This window comes from Amborella trichopoda, chromosome 8 (assembly GCF_054954075.1).
Source record: "Amborella trichopoda isolate Santa Cruz 75 chromosome 8, AtrichopodaSantaCruz75HAP2 v2.0, whole genome shotgun sequence".
Classification (NCBI taxonomy): Eukaryota; Viridiplantae; Streptophyta; class Magnoliopsida; order Amborellales; family Amborellaceae; genus Amborella; species Amborella trichopoda.
The window spans coordinates 13,269,646-13,284,452 of record NC_142343.1 but is presented as its reverse complement, the minus strand read 5'-3'; the positions used below and the strand labels follow the sequence as shown (position 1 = coordinate 13,284,452).

Genomic DNA, 14,807 nt, shown 5'->3' with positions numbered 1-14,807 from the left:
TCCCTTTTAAAAATGCTGTTTCAATTTTGATTGTTAAAATCATCAATTTTCAGAAGCTTTTTCCTTTTATAAGGAACTTCATCACTACCAGAGGCTAAACTGTTAGTCAATCTGACCTCGTTATCGAAACCAACTTCCTACGCCTGTTATGAAGGCTTGAAACTAATCAAGCACTCATGATTGTAGGAGTGTAACTACCAACTACCACATATCAGAGATGAGTGAACCTTGTCAATGATGAAATTGGCTAGTTTGGGAGCATTTTTCTCTCAACTGAATCTCTTGAGGCAAAATGAGGCTAGCTCATCCATGTGTGTTCGTATGATGACCCAATAACGGAAAATTTGAGATAAAAGACCCTACAACTAGGGGACTGAGTTTGTAAAAATTCAGTTTGAAAAGTGTACGCAAAGAAAGTACTCCGCTATGCTTCGACGAATCAATAACACATGCACAAGTTAAAAGACCCCCAAACAAGGGCAATAAAGAAAAAAAAAGAGGGGGGAAAGCATGGGAACAGGCAAGGAAAACGAGAAAGGAGAGAGCCATATATTTATATGTACTTCAGGGTCCATAATGATCTCCTATTTTAAAAAAAGAAAAAAAGAAAAAAAAAAGAGATGAAGGTCACTTCTTTGATACTGAATCCTCCTCGACCCCTGCTGGACGATTGCTCGCCTCTCCCTCCAATCTCGGTTGAACCTGCCTTGGACCCCTTGTCATCTGAGTAGACACTCAAGACCGTGACTGACTCCGAACAAAAGATGGTAATGACACCCTCACATAAGGATTCATATATGCTAAAGAAGGGTTGCCACCTGCAGCCAATAGGAGTCCTGACAGTCTGCCACACCTGTCCATAAGATCCTTCACGTCCTCCTTAAGCTCCTGACATTCATCTCTGGCCGAATTGTGTTGAAAGAACAACATGAAATGAGAGAGGTTGTGATATATTTATAGACATGAAAAAAAGAAAAAGAAAGAAAGAAAGAAAGAAATAACAGCAAAGCATACCCTCTCCGATCGGTAGCGATCTACGCATCTCTCTAAAGCTCTAATGCGGTCGAGAGATGGTCCAAGAAGAGTAAGAGCAACAAAAGAGAAGGATGGTATTGATCGTACTCTCTCCATATTATCCCTCAGGGAGTCCGCCACCATCCTATCAAAATTCTGACGTAGATGCTCGAAATCCTCTGCTATCGAATCCGGCTCCTCGACTGCTGAATCACGCTCAGCATGAAGGGAAGCGACTTCATCAGTAGATGATCGACCCTCATCAAGATAAGCAGTCCTCTGCTCCCGCATCACCCCCTCACCATGTTCGTTCAGGGCAGCCACATCCCTCAAAACAACCTTGTACTTCTCATATAAAGACAAAGGGATGCTCCCTTCCTCTGCTCACCAATAACATGTGCAGCCCTGTCCCTCCACTCCGCTATCCAAGGGATCATCTCCCTCATATATGAATCCCATCAGCAGTGCTAACCATATGGGAGTCCAAGATGGCGTAATATCGAAAGAAGATTGAGGAAGGCCAAACTGACGATGCACCCGACCTAGAAAGTACGGCATCACCAAGAACATACAGATCAAATGGGTCGTCGTCCTGAAAGTTCGAGAAGATGCAACATAAACCAGTGGGACAGGGTCAATGCTCATCGGAGTCCAGTCAATCTGGGAAATCAAAGAAGGGAAGTCAATTTAAAGAATGAGATGTATAATTCTAAAAGGAAAAAAAAAAAGAAAAAAAAAAAGAAAAAAAGAAAAAAAAAACAAAGAAAAAGAAAGTAAGGAAAATGAAAGAGAGGCTCGTGACTTACCTCTCCGGCGGCTTGGGTGTCCAGGAAAAATGAATAATACAATCTCGAGAAAACCTCCTTAGTCTCCCACACTTCATATGACTAGCGATGAATGGTCGAAAATGATGGTGCTAGTCGGCCTGGAAGAGGGCGAGGGATGGTGATATGCTTCCACGCCCAAACCTGGAGAAGAATGGACCATCCACCTAAATAGCGAGCTCCCTTGGTGACACCACAGAGATGATGATGTAACCAACCCACAATCGCCGGACCCCAGGCCACTCACTCTAAGTAATCCAAATCTCTGACCACCCAAACCACCGAAAGATGAGCTCGGCCCTTAGATCAATCGGGAAACAGAAACTCCTTGAATAAGTATGCCAAAAAAGCCTGCAAAGAGCGTCTCTCGCCATCTGAAAGTGGCATGTGATCGACGGTCAAATCAACCTTCTAACGGAACACCTCCGGCTCACTCATGATCATGGCCCGCTCATAAGCATCTCGAATCGTCTCACTCTCTCGCTCCCGCCTCTCCTCATCAGAAAGTAACACTGAAGAAGAAACTGTATCCTCATCTGAAGACGCGTCGTCTTCGAACCTAATTCCCTCTGGGTCCCCTGACTCTGCCAAGGCTCGGGTGGTCGCTCTGGTCAAAGGATGGCTAGATTCACCCTGAACCGACCCACGCACTCCAGGGGCCCTCGACTCACTAGCTTCTTCCACCGGGTCCTTCCCTTTACGGGGTAGTCTGCTAACTGCGGAAATCGAAATATGAGGAGCCCGACCACCCGTCCTCCTCTCCGCACGATAAGGGATGCGGGTGACTTCCCATCACAGCTTCCCTAGATGGATGTCCGACTCATGCTTGCCTCGGATCCTCTCGTAAGGGATACCTAGGAGCTCCGTACACGCAGAGGCATAGCTAACACACGACTTCGGAGGAATACTCAAAAAGGGCTCGCCCTCACTCCGAACCCCGAGAATCCGGGTAACATCCTCAAGAGTAAGAGTGATCTCACCACGACGTAGGGGAATCAAACTCGTCTCTGGCCTATACGAAGGCACAACTCTGTGATTAAGGTGCAATCGAAACTGAAAGGTCTAATCCTGCAAACCTCCCACAGACCTATCCTGGCCAATGCTTGTCTTTGTCCGGAGTTAGTAACTCCGCCCATTTGCGCATGGTGAATAGGTGGCATCTACAGTCCACATAGAAGCCCCGTAAAAAACAAAAAAAAAAGGAGAAAAAAAATGAATGATGAAAAAAAAAGAGAAGGGAGAAATGGTAGAGAGAAGTCATCAATATATAGTAATAATGATAATAATTAAAAAAAAAAAAGAGCAGGAGCATGGGTTTTGGTCATTTTGCACTCAAGGGCATTTTGGTCATTTTACCTCCCAAAGGCATTCCGGTCATTTTTGTCATCCCCAGTAATATGGGGCAGTACTAGTTACTCACAATTATCTTTGAAAGGAAGAAATCACACTTAAGGGTATTTTGGTCATTTTATACTTAGGGATATTTTGGTCATTTTACCTCCCAGAGGCATTCCGGTCATTTTTGTCATCCCCAGTAATATGGGGCAGTACTAGTAACTCACGATTATCTTCGAAAGGAAGAAATCGCACTCAAGGGTATTTTGGTCATTTTTTACTTTCAGGCATTTTGGTCATTTTACCTCTAGAAGGCATTTCGGACATTTTTGTCATCCCCGATAATATGGGGCAATACTCATCACTCACGATTATCTTCGAAAAGAAGAAATCGTTCTCAAGGATATTTTGGTCATTTTGTATTTAGGGGCATTTTGGTCATTTTACATCCAGAACGTATGGTGGTCACTTCCCCATCCCTAGAGATAGGATCGGTACTGATAATTCACAATTATCTTAAAAAAGTATACCTTCATTTTTATCGGGTCAAAATTAATGACATGCTACTTTCAAAGCCACCCAAGAAGAAGTTCATCCAAATTTTCACTAAGGTATTTCAACAAGCATATCGAGGTCACGTTCGAGCGTTCTTTAAGGTTAAAAAAATGGTATCAAAATGGGTCTTCTACCAAAACAAGAACACAACAATCGAAGTATCCTTAGCGAGTTATATGATTCAAATGGGTTTTCCAAATTTTGTACAAAGAGAGCATCATTTTTACTAAGCCGAAATCAAGGGTATGCTATCTTCCAAAACACATAAGGGAGGACAATCTCAATTAGTATTAAGGCATTTCAACAGACATCTCATGGTCCTGTCCAAGCACACTCTGAAGCAAAGAAAATGACATTGAACAAACTTTCTACCAAAAACTAGAACATGACAAACAAGGCTTTTTGAGTAAATCGTGTGATTCAAAACAAATTTTTAAAATTCGGATAAGAAAATCACACAATTTAACCCCACCAAAATCACACTTTCATTTGAAACTGGTACCTTTTCTTGCCCTTTCGATTTAGAGATGTGGCATGATCCAAGTGTCCATTGGCAGCCATTGCCCTCCATCCTCACCATATGGAAGTAATCAAGATTAGATTGTGGGTTTCAGAAGGAGTTTGGTGAAGGGGGAAGGAGTGCGAAGGTGTGGAATGTGGGGTTGAAAATGGCTCCGACCCAATTCAAGAGAGAGACACCAAAAGATGAAGGGGAAGTTGTCTTTGAAATGTGGGGAATGGTTTGCTTCAAACACAATTTTTAGAGAGAGAGAGAGAGGGTGCAACATTAAGTTCAAAAAGGAGGGGAGGGGTCTCACAAGGAAACGAAGGGGGGTGAAGGAAGAGATGAGACCGAAAGGGGGGGTAACAAAAGGGGGCACGTTTTTTTCGAAGGACTTATGAGCTGAGCGACGCTAGCTGCGTCGTTCGGGCGACGCCCACCCCTCATATATATATACATATATATATATAAAAAAAAAGGGTTTTGAATGGGCGACAAGACCTGTGTCGCCCAATTATTATTATTATTATTATTATTCCCCATAAATTGAGGTAAGCAAAAAAAAAGGTTAGTTTTTGGTGGGCGACACTACCCGTGTCGCCCAACCCATTTCACCCACATTTCAAAAGAAAAAAAGAAAAGAAAAAAGGACGGGCGACATTACCGGTGTCGCCCAACTAATTTTTGTTTGTCACCCCACAACCGGGACAACTAATAAAAAAAAATATAATAATAATTAGTTTTTGGTGAGCGACACTACCCGTGTCACCCAACCCATTTTCACCTCACCATGGGAACTTATAAAAAATAAAATAAATAGAAAAATTTTGCTATGTTGCCTATGATTTTTTGTTTTTCAAAAAAAATAAAAGAAACGTTATCGTGTCGCCCAACCCTCTTTATACCCTTATGAGAAAAAAAAAACAAAAAAAAAAAAAACGAAAAATTTGGTGGGCGACACTACCTGTGTCGCCCAACCCATTTTCACCCACCTTTCAAAAAAAAAAGAAGAGGTTTTTATAGGCAACACGACTAGTGTCGCCCAACTAATTTTTGTTTTTCACCCCACAACCAGAGCAACTCAAAAAAAAAAAAAAAATATTTTTTTTATGGGCAACACCCCTTGTGTCACCTGGGCGACATAGCCTGTGTTGCCCACCCTAGCCGAGCTACAAAACGAAAAAAAAAAGGTTTGTTTTGTGGGTGTCGCCCAGACCTGGGCAGCACCACCTATGTCGCCCAAGTTTTTTTTGGACAAACCTGGCCCTCGCTCAAGATTTGAGCACTTGGGGTCAATTTTAGGGGTTTAAAAAAAAAAAAAACATTTTGGACGAAAATGCCCCTCGCTCGAGATTCAAGCCACTCGGGTCAATTTTGGGTTTTAAAAATACATTTTGAAAGATTGTTTTTTTTTTTTTTTTTCAAAAGTTTCAAAGGCTCCCTAGTGGCATGAGCCTAAATTGCCAACCAATCTTTCCAAATAAAAAAAAAAATTCAAAAAAATTCCATATGCTCCTTGGTGGCATGAGCCTAAACTGCCAACTGATATCAAAATCTTGTGCTTCTGAGTGGCATGAACTTAAACTGCCAAGCAATTCCAAATCTTTTGCTCCTCGGTGGCATGAACCTAAATTGCCATCCAGCTTCAAAATCTTTTGCTCCTCGGTGGCATGAGTTTAAACTGCCAACCAGTTTCAGAAAAATATTTTGCTCCACGGTGGCATGAGCCTAAACTACCAACCAGGATTCAGATCGTCAAACTCGTGCGATGTTTAAAACCCAAGCTAGCATGTCAAACTCGTGCGACATTAAAAAAATTGAGCTAATACGTCAAACTCATGCGACGTTAAAAAGTAGAGCTAATACGTCTAGCCCCATATGATGTAAAAGGTCAAGTCATCCAGTTTAACGTCAAGCTTGAGCGACGTAAAAGAGCCGAGACAAGTAACGTCTAGCTCGTATGACGTAAAAGGTCTGGTTATCCTCGTGCGACGTAAAAGTGCTGAGACAGGTACAGTCTATTCCCGTATGACGTAAAAGATCGGGTGTATCGTCCATCGCTGCGTGACGCTAAATTGCTTAGAAGGCTCTATGGTTGCAGGACTTGAAATTGCTAACCAACAATTCTTTTAGAAATATCTCTCCCTTTTCAAAAATTTCACCATATGTCTCGTGTTTTCAAAAGCTTTAAGTTTTTTGTTAAAATCGTAGCTTGCCCCTGCTCCGGGTTTTGTTTCAAATCCCTTCCTAAATTCAAAAATTTCTAAAAAGACTTGTAAAAACGAAGGAGCTTGGACACCTGTATATGATGAACACTGCGTTGCTGCCTCGCCTCTCTATTCAGAATTGATCAGACAAGTTTCGTCCTATAGAAAGCCTTTTCCTATAGACAACCTTAGGAAACCCCTAAGGAAATCAAAGAAATTACCAGGATTAAAATTTTCAAACTGAGAAAACCCTGAGGTCAAGTGGCATGGTTGTAAAATCCACCTCTAGTTTCAGGCCTACGTAACTTGCCAACACCTCACGACGAAAGCCCTCGATGAAAATGTCTTAGGTGGGTGAGCATGGGCTTGAAGAGATGGTGTGCCATCTGTCCATGTGACGTCGGGATGACATTTATCTTTGACATTCTCCTGTCCCTCGAAGGATTGGGAGTGTCAGAGAGTCTACTGTTGCTACTCACCTGGCCCTCGAAGGAAAGGGAGTGCGCGTTCGCCTGCCCCTCGAAAGACATGGAACGACAGCGTGTCTACTTCTTTGCCACTCTCCTGTCCTTCGAAGGACATGGAGTGCCAAAGACGGGCAACTGTAGACACCCCGCTTTAAATCTGGCAAGTTCTGATGTTTTCTTAGGCCCTTAGGATCACATTGACTTAGTGAACCCAAAATCCATAGGTCACACAACGTACCCTTGGACCCAAAACCCTTATGCCAGCCTAGAAATCCTGTTACACCCTGTTTTGACCCAAAACCCTGAAAACACGCTGTTTTACAAAAAAAATCATTAAAAATAGTAAAAGAATCTATTTTGACCCAAATATTTTTTCTGAGAGCTTCACAACAGGCTCAGAACATGTGTGAAAAATAGTTTTTCAAATCGGAGGTGTTTTGTCCTGGATGACACTAGTGTCACCCAGGTTTGGGCGACACTACTCGTGTCGACTTTTTAGGTCTTTTATCTTGGGTGTGGGGCCCGAGGAAAGCTATCCGTACCTCCCAAAATTCGTTTTTTTTTAAATTCGAATGGTGTTGACCAAGGATTTGTTGGTTGTAGGGATAACACTGCCCCAACAAATCCCTTGTTCATAAAAAACCATCTTGGTGGTCATTTGAGGGGTGAAAATAAACTCTCTGAGAGACTTTTAGAAACCTGAGAGACTTTAGAAACTTTAGGCTGGAAAGATAAACCTAAGAGATACAAAGAAAACCTTTATTCTGCTCTGCATCTCAAATCTAAACTCACCCTAGATCCGAAATTAGGGTACAACCACCCATCAACACCTGAATCAGAAGGGCAAAGAGGAACCAGTTCTGATACGGCCAGCCCTTAGGGGCGCAAAAGTCTCAGGCCATCCGGCCCGGTCAGGTACTCATTCTCCCTTCATTTCTTCTCTATTTTATTTTATTTATTTTATTTTGATCTGATTTTGATTTGTTTAGATTGAAAATCTTGTTTTGAAATGCTTCGGATCACGTTGGCTCCGCCACTTATCTGAGTGCATGTCTGCTCGTTTCCGGGCAGATCTGATCTCAGATCTGAATTTGATTGTTCCCACTTTCTCTACCTTATCTTTTCCTTTTCATTTTCATCAGTTTGAAGTATCAGATCAGGGTGATCTACATCATTAGATCGCTCGATTTTTCGCTATAAACAATTTGGTTCCCACCGTGGGTTCTTCTTTGCCACTCTCCTGTCCCTCGAAGGACAGGGAGTGCCAAAGAGGGGCAACTGTAGACACCCTGCTTTAAATTTGGTAAGTTCTATGGTTTTCTTAGACCCTTAGGATCACATTGACTTAGTGAACCCAAAGTCCATAGGTTACACAACTTACCCTTGGACCCAAAACCATTTTGCCAGCCCAGAAACCCTGTTACACCCTGTTTTGACCCAAAACCCTAAAAACGCACTGTTTTACAAAAAAATTCATTAAAAATAGTTAAAAAATATTTTCCTTCAAGTAGGTCTGTTCTATTCTTGACTTTTTGATTTCATTCTAGTTTGTTAATTTTGATTGAATTCATGTTTTCCTTGCTTTCATCATGCTTAGTTTAATTATTTCTCATCAAATTTAAACGAAAAAAAATAATATATATATATATATATATATATATATATATATATATATATATATATATATATATATATATATATATATATATATATATATATATATATATATATTGTTGAGGGTTGCTTGCAGTCTCTTTGAACCGTGTCCCGTTCGAGTCATCATCGACTCGGGTCACGCTCGACTTAGCACGGACTATGCCTGGTTTCACTGCTTTGACCATACATTCTTAGGGGTTCCTCACCCCTCCATTTATATTGTGCCTCGAGCAAGTTTTGCCTTGAAGCACACATCACTAGGCGTGATCAGCACCGAGCGCTCACTTGTTTTCTTTCTTATTGTGTGCATATGTGCTTTACTTTATTTTCATTTGTGTGCTTCTTTACACACTCTAGTACACACTGACCGAGAATCCTGAAAAACCAGAAAAAAAAAGTTTCGAGAACCCCCAAAATCTGCGTTAATGGCGTGAGGGGAACCCAGCTTTGAGAGTTGAGGTGGTTGGGATTCGTGTAACTTTAACTATGAGTGCCCCTCTGTAATCCTTTGCCTCAAAGCAACTCCACATATAGTAGGACCTGGTGAACATCCTATAACAGGAGGCCAGGACCTATGTGGGGACCCATATAAGCCTTGCCGCATTTCATTAGTTAGGAACACACTCGAGACCTAGCCTACCTATAGTCTTATATTCTTCTAGCTCAAACATTTTCGTGTGCTTGTTTACTTACTTTTGGTAGATTAACTTAGATCTCAGTTCGGACCTACTTTGGGTCAGAACCCAAGCTGGTACCCAGTTTAGTCTAGGTCCGAACCAAGTTCTGCCTTGGTCTGAACCCAGGCTCCCCCTTGGTCCGAGCCGAATGCTCGTTCCTTGCTCGTCTGTGATCCATCCTAGGTCTACACCTGGTCTGGTCATCAAAAATATCTAGGTCCATAGTCTAGGCCTGTACCCAGCTTGCCCCAGGTCCGAACCAAGTTCCGCCTTGGTCCGAACCTAGGCTTCCCCTTTGTTCGAGCCAAAACCTCATTCCTGGTTCATCCCCGATCCAGTCCAGGTCTACGCCCGATTTGATCTTCACAAATTCTTTAAGTCCAAGACTAAGCTTGCACCCAGCTCAGTTTAAGTCCGGACCAGGTTTACTCTTAGGTCCGAACCTAGACCCACTCTTGGCCCGAGCTCAAACTCAAACCTATTTAGTCTAGATCTTTGTGTAGGTTCTAGTATAGGTCTAAGTTTAGAGTTAGCTCTAAGGTTAGATTAGGTTCACCCTAGCTTAGGGTCTGAACCAAGACCCAGGGAGTCTAGATTCTAGTCTAGTCTTAGCCTAGGTCTTACTTAAGGTTTACTCCTAGAGTCAGGCTGGGTCCACCCTAGTTCGTCGAATCTAGATCCTACCCTAGTCTAGATCCTAAGACCTTGTCAAGAGCAATCACCATGTCAGTCACCCAAGGCGACTATGATGACTGTTCTATGGCCGACTCTAAGCCCAACCTTCCCAAACCTAGGGACCACTATGCTGCAATCCCTTGAGATTACGGTCAGAACTCTGCCCAATCCATAATCCAACGCCCTGGTCTCCAACTAGAGGAGGAGTCCCAAGGATCTACGCCCAATCCGAGGTGTGTATGCTCGGAAAACATTGAATAGCCAAGGGGTCCGACCGGGCATTGTCATACAAGGAACCGTAGGTAACCACAACAAGAGCCGTGTAACCTTAGGCAACCAAAGTAGGATTCATGTCAGGGGAGAGGTCCATGCTATATCTAATGCCCCCCAGAAGTCACACCTTGATAACCTTGAGGCTCAACGGTCTCATAATCAAGACCCATCTAGGTCTAAGAGGTCTAATCCAACCTCGAGTCACCATATTATAGCCCATGACGTCCTGAATACGGTACACAACAGAGGTGCCAATCCAGACCGACCCTTAAGTGAGATGGATGTTCAGGCCGCCCTTAAGAGTCTAGTTGATCTAGGTTACACTGTCTAGGCCCCCAGTTCATAGGTTGGTCCTAAACTAGCCTAAAAGCATAGGTCAACACCTAGCACAGCCGAGTCAGCCGATTCTTCAATCGGTTCCTCTAGTACATCTGGTCCAACAAACCGTGTGGTTTCCGCAACCGGTGGCGATGCCTATGGGTCAGTACGCCCCTCAAGGGCAAATGTGTCAAACTGCTCCGGTAACTGCGGCTCATCCATCACAGGCCCAAGCAGGCCAACATCTACCCCAAGTCTCGACTCATCAGTCTATGCTTGGGAACCCACCGACCGGTGGGACTACTCTTATGCCGAATACCCAATAAGAAGGCACCTTAAAAGTGATACAAGATATGCTTGTAAGGATGGGTATGCATGAAATCCTACCCCCAAAGGCCTATATTCATGAGACCCTTGGAGGCATGGAAGACCTTCCCCTTGGGTTTGTCATCCTAGAGTTTTAAAACAAATTCAATGGGAAGAATGACCTAGATATTGACGTCAACACGTACCTCCTCTCCGTCAGAGCCTTGGGAGACAAGCCTAATCAGTTGAAGGCCATGTTTTCACAAACTTTGACCTGTGAGACTTTGAACTGGCATCATAATAATGACCGCAACCACACATTTCTCTAGGTAGAATGTTTAACCAGTTCGCCTCTCATTACCGTGAGTCGACACCAAGATCTATCTCCTTGGGTGAGATCAGTGCCACAAAACAAACCCAGGAGAATCCTTTGAGGATTTCATTGGTTGATTCCGCGAGGTAGCGATGCGGGTCATCGAATGTCCACTTACAGACGTAGTTAAAATCTCCATGGCCTTAGAAAATGCGGCTCCTGAATACAGGACTTTCTTCAGCCAAGGCATTGTCCCCCACTCTTTCGACCCAACGATCGAGCAGGTGGAACGACATGAAAGGGCGAGAGGGACACCCCTCAGCACTAGGCCCGATAACAAACCCATCACGACTCCCCAGAAGAAGAGTAAGAGCAATGGTAAGGGAATGTTAATGAGGTTGTCATTAACGGACCGGCTCAAGGTTCAGCCACCCAGCATAACAATAGGAATCAAAATCGAAGGGGTCAGCTTAGAGCTAACTCTCAAAATAATAATCGATGGCGAGAGGACAACTTCACTCCTCTCAAAGACCTATTAGAAAAAGTGCTGGAGTTGCTCTTGAGGAAAAACATGGTTCAACTCCCGCCACCATCTGAACCACCATTTGAGGTTAAGGATAAGAACAGATTGTGCAAGTGGCATAGAAACCATGCTCATGATACCCAAAACTGTTTCTATTTGAAGAGGGCGATTCAATGGTTGATCAATAAGGGCGACATCACTGTCAGACTTATAAATTAACTTGTTGAGGAATCTAATCAAAAGATCGGTATATTCATAAACCCTCTCCCCAAAAATACGGCCACAACGACCAAAGAAACGGGAGCTCTGAGTAACTCAAAGGAGGATGTTATCATTCATATGATTGAGAAAGGAGATGAAGATGATGATTCTAGTAAATTCATATTCGTTGACGATCATCTTCTCCAAGAGGCTGAAGAAGATCTTTTGAGTCTTCTTAGAGGAAACTCTTCGTCCCCGAACTCTGATGACCCTCCTAAGTGGGACCAATATGACGAAGATGATACCCTAGAGATTGACATGGTCAGAGTAGAGGGGGTCATCTTCCAAACGAGGGGCCAACACTCTGAAGTCTCCCACTACGTGTCCAAATAAGGGGCCAACACCTCAAATGTCAAAAGAAGTCTAACCTTTGAAAATTCTAAGGGACCCACCTGGGCCACCTTCACAAGATTTCTTGAGTGATCCACCAATCTGGGATCAAGAATTGAATATTGAAAATCTGATCATGTTACCTCCTTAAGAGGTAGGCTCTCTAAAAGTCATTAACAACATGAGCACAACTTCGATAACCGGAGCACCACCATGTCAAGAGAATGCATCCTATGAAGAGCAAGTTCCCAATGAAACGGAAAGTGCAGTGGCAACCCCATCAAAATATTTAATAGGGATAAACTCCTCTCGTGAAGAGGATACAACCACTGAAAAGGAGTCTACTACGGAGTTAACCCCCGAGAAATAATTCGAAATTTGCAATGAAAAAGATTATCGAAAAGGAATTGGATGATCACTCACCCCTTACAAATAACCAAATGAGGCATTCATGCCTCACACTCCAGAAGGCATTAACGCCTAATGTGTAACATAAAGTACTCCATTAAGGAAAAAACCCTGATGAGCCTATCCGTCCATATAGAAGACTGAGGGATTTGAAAACTGAGAGTGATTTTTAGTCCCAAAATCAAGATTCAAGTGGAATAGTTTAAAGGAAAGTTCAACAATCATTGTTAAAGGGATTTTGGATGTCAACCTGGGTCAAGGGAAATCAGAAAAAGACTGATATTAGAACCTCCCTACCACTTGGAGGAAGGAAAGATGATCAAATTCTTACATGATCTTAAGGCGAAATGCTAAAAAAAAAAGGGGCACCTTTGACTCTTCTTCTTCCTCCTCCTCTTCTTTTATTATTGTTCTCTTCTTCTTCAAAAAAAAAAAATAATCTGCTGGGCTGAAAATCCAAAAGGAACCCCAAGCGTTGGAAAAAAGGCTAGTGGGCTGAACACCCGAAAGGGTCCCCGGAGCGATAAAATAAAAAATAAAAATCCGTTGGGCTAAAAATCTGAAAGGAACCCTAGGCATTGAAAAAAGGCTACCGAGTTGAACACCCGAAAGGGACCCCGGGGCGATGAGAAAGAAAAAGTTCTGTCCTTCCTTCTAGTCTCCAAAGTCTTTTCTCTCTAAACATCTTCTCTTTCCCCCCCCTGAGTCAAAGTGGTGTTAAAAGAAAATCGATAAGCACTAGCTTGACGGAACATTGTTAAAGAAGGGTGGGTGGTGGAGGAACGAAATCAGAAATCCAAAGAGATTCTGAACACCTAGGGGCAGTATCCTTATTTTCAAGACTCTTTTTCGCTCAAAACTTTAGAGAACTCTCCTTGAACTGCAACAAAAGAGCTGAGGTTTGAAGATAAAGAAATACTTGATGATTCATCTCCCGAAGATTCAAGCAAGGACCCGATACTCTCACATAGGGTCCACCAAAGGGGTCACAAGTCGAAAACTGTAAGACCCACATTAAAAGAAAACCACCCCCCAATAGAGGCAACAAAACAAAAATAAAAAATTAAAAAACTAAAAACTCCATGGTCGGTTGTATGAGCATAATTGCCGACTACCGTCCATCGTTGCATGACGCAAAACAACTTAGAGGACTCTATAGTTGTAGGAGCTAAAGCTGATAACCAACAATCTTTTTCAAAATATCTCTCTCTTTTCAAAATCTTCACTATATGTTTTGTGCTTTAAAAAACTTTAATTTCTTTGTTAAAATCGTAGCCTATCCCTGCTCCGGGTTATGTTTCAAATCCCTTCCTACATTCAAAATTTTCTAAAAAGACTTGCAAAAACGAAGGAGCTTGGGCACCTGTATATGATGAACACCGCGTTGCCGCGATTATCGCGTTGCTGCCTTGCCTCACTATTTGAAATTGATCAGACAAATCTCATCCTATAGAAAGCCTTTTCCTATAGACAGCCTTAGGAAACCCCTAAGGAAATAAAAAAAATTGCCAGGGCTAAAATTTTCAAACTGAGAAAACCCAAAGGTAAAGTGGCATGGCTGTAAATTCCACATCGAGTCTCAAGCTTGCGCAACTCACTGACACCTCACGCTGAAAACCCTAGGATGAAAATGCCCTACGTGGTTGGGCATGGGAGTGCAATGGCTTGGAGGGATAGTTGGTGTGCCATCTGCCCACGTGACGTCGGGATGCCATTCATCTTTGACATTCTCTTGTCCACAAAGGATAGGGAGCATCAAAGAATCTACTGTTGCTACTCACCTGGCCCTCGAAGGATAGGGAGCGCGCGTTCACCTGGCCCTAGAAGGACAAGGAGTGCGTTTTCACCTGCCCCTCGAAGGACAGGGAACAACAACGTGTCTACTTCTGTGCCACTTTCTTGTCCCTCGAAGGACGAGGAGTGTCAAAGAGGGGCAACTGTAGACACCATGTTTTAAATTTGGCAATTTTTGTGATTTTCTTGGACCCTTAGGATCATATTGACTTAGTGAACCCAAAATCCATAGATCACACAACTTACCCTTGGAGCCAGAACCGTTCTGCTAACTTAGAAACCTTGTTGCACCATGTTTTGACCCAAAACCCTGAAACGCGCTGTTTTATGGAAAGAATCATTAAAAGTAGTAAAAAATATTTTTGACCC

The 14,807-nt window shown here is 42.9% G+C and overlaps 1 long non-coding RNA gene across 1 annotated transcript; it reads right to left on the bottom strand.

Moving 5' to 3' along the window:
- Nucleotides 1-525: 525 nt before the first annotated feature.
- Nucleotides 526-4,674, bottom strand: LOC110007639 (uncharacterized). Its single transcript, XR_002281675.2, has 4 exons — nt 4,231-4,674; nt 1,821-2,998; nt 1,015-1,674; nt 526-901 (listed from the first exon to the last, which is right to left on the bottom strand). It is a non-coding gene; the product is annotated as an uncharacterized LOC110007639 (long non-coding RNA).
- Nucleotides 4,675-14,807: the final 10,133 nt, after the last annotated feature.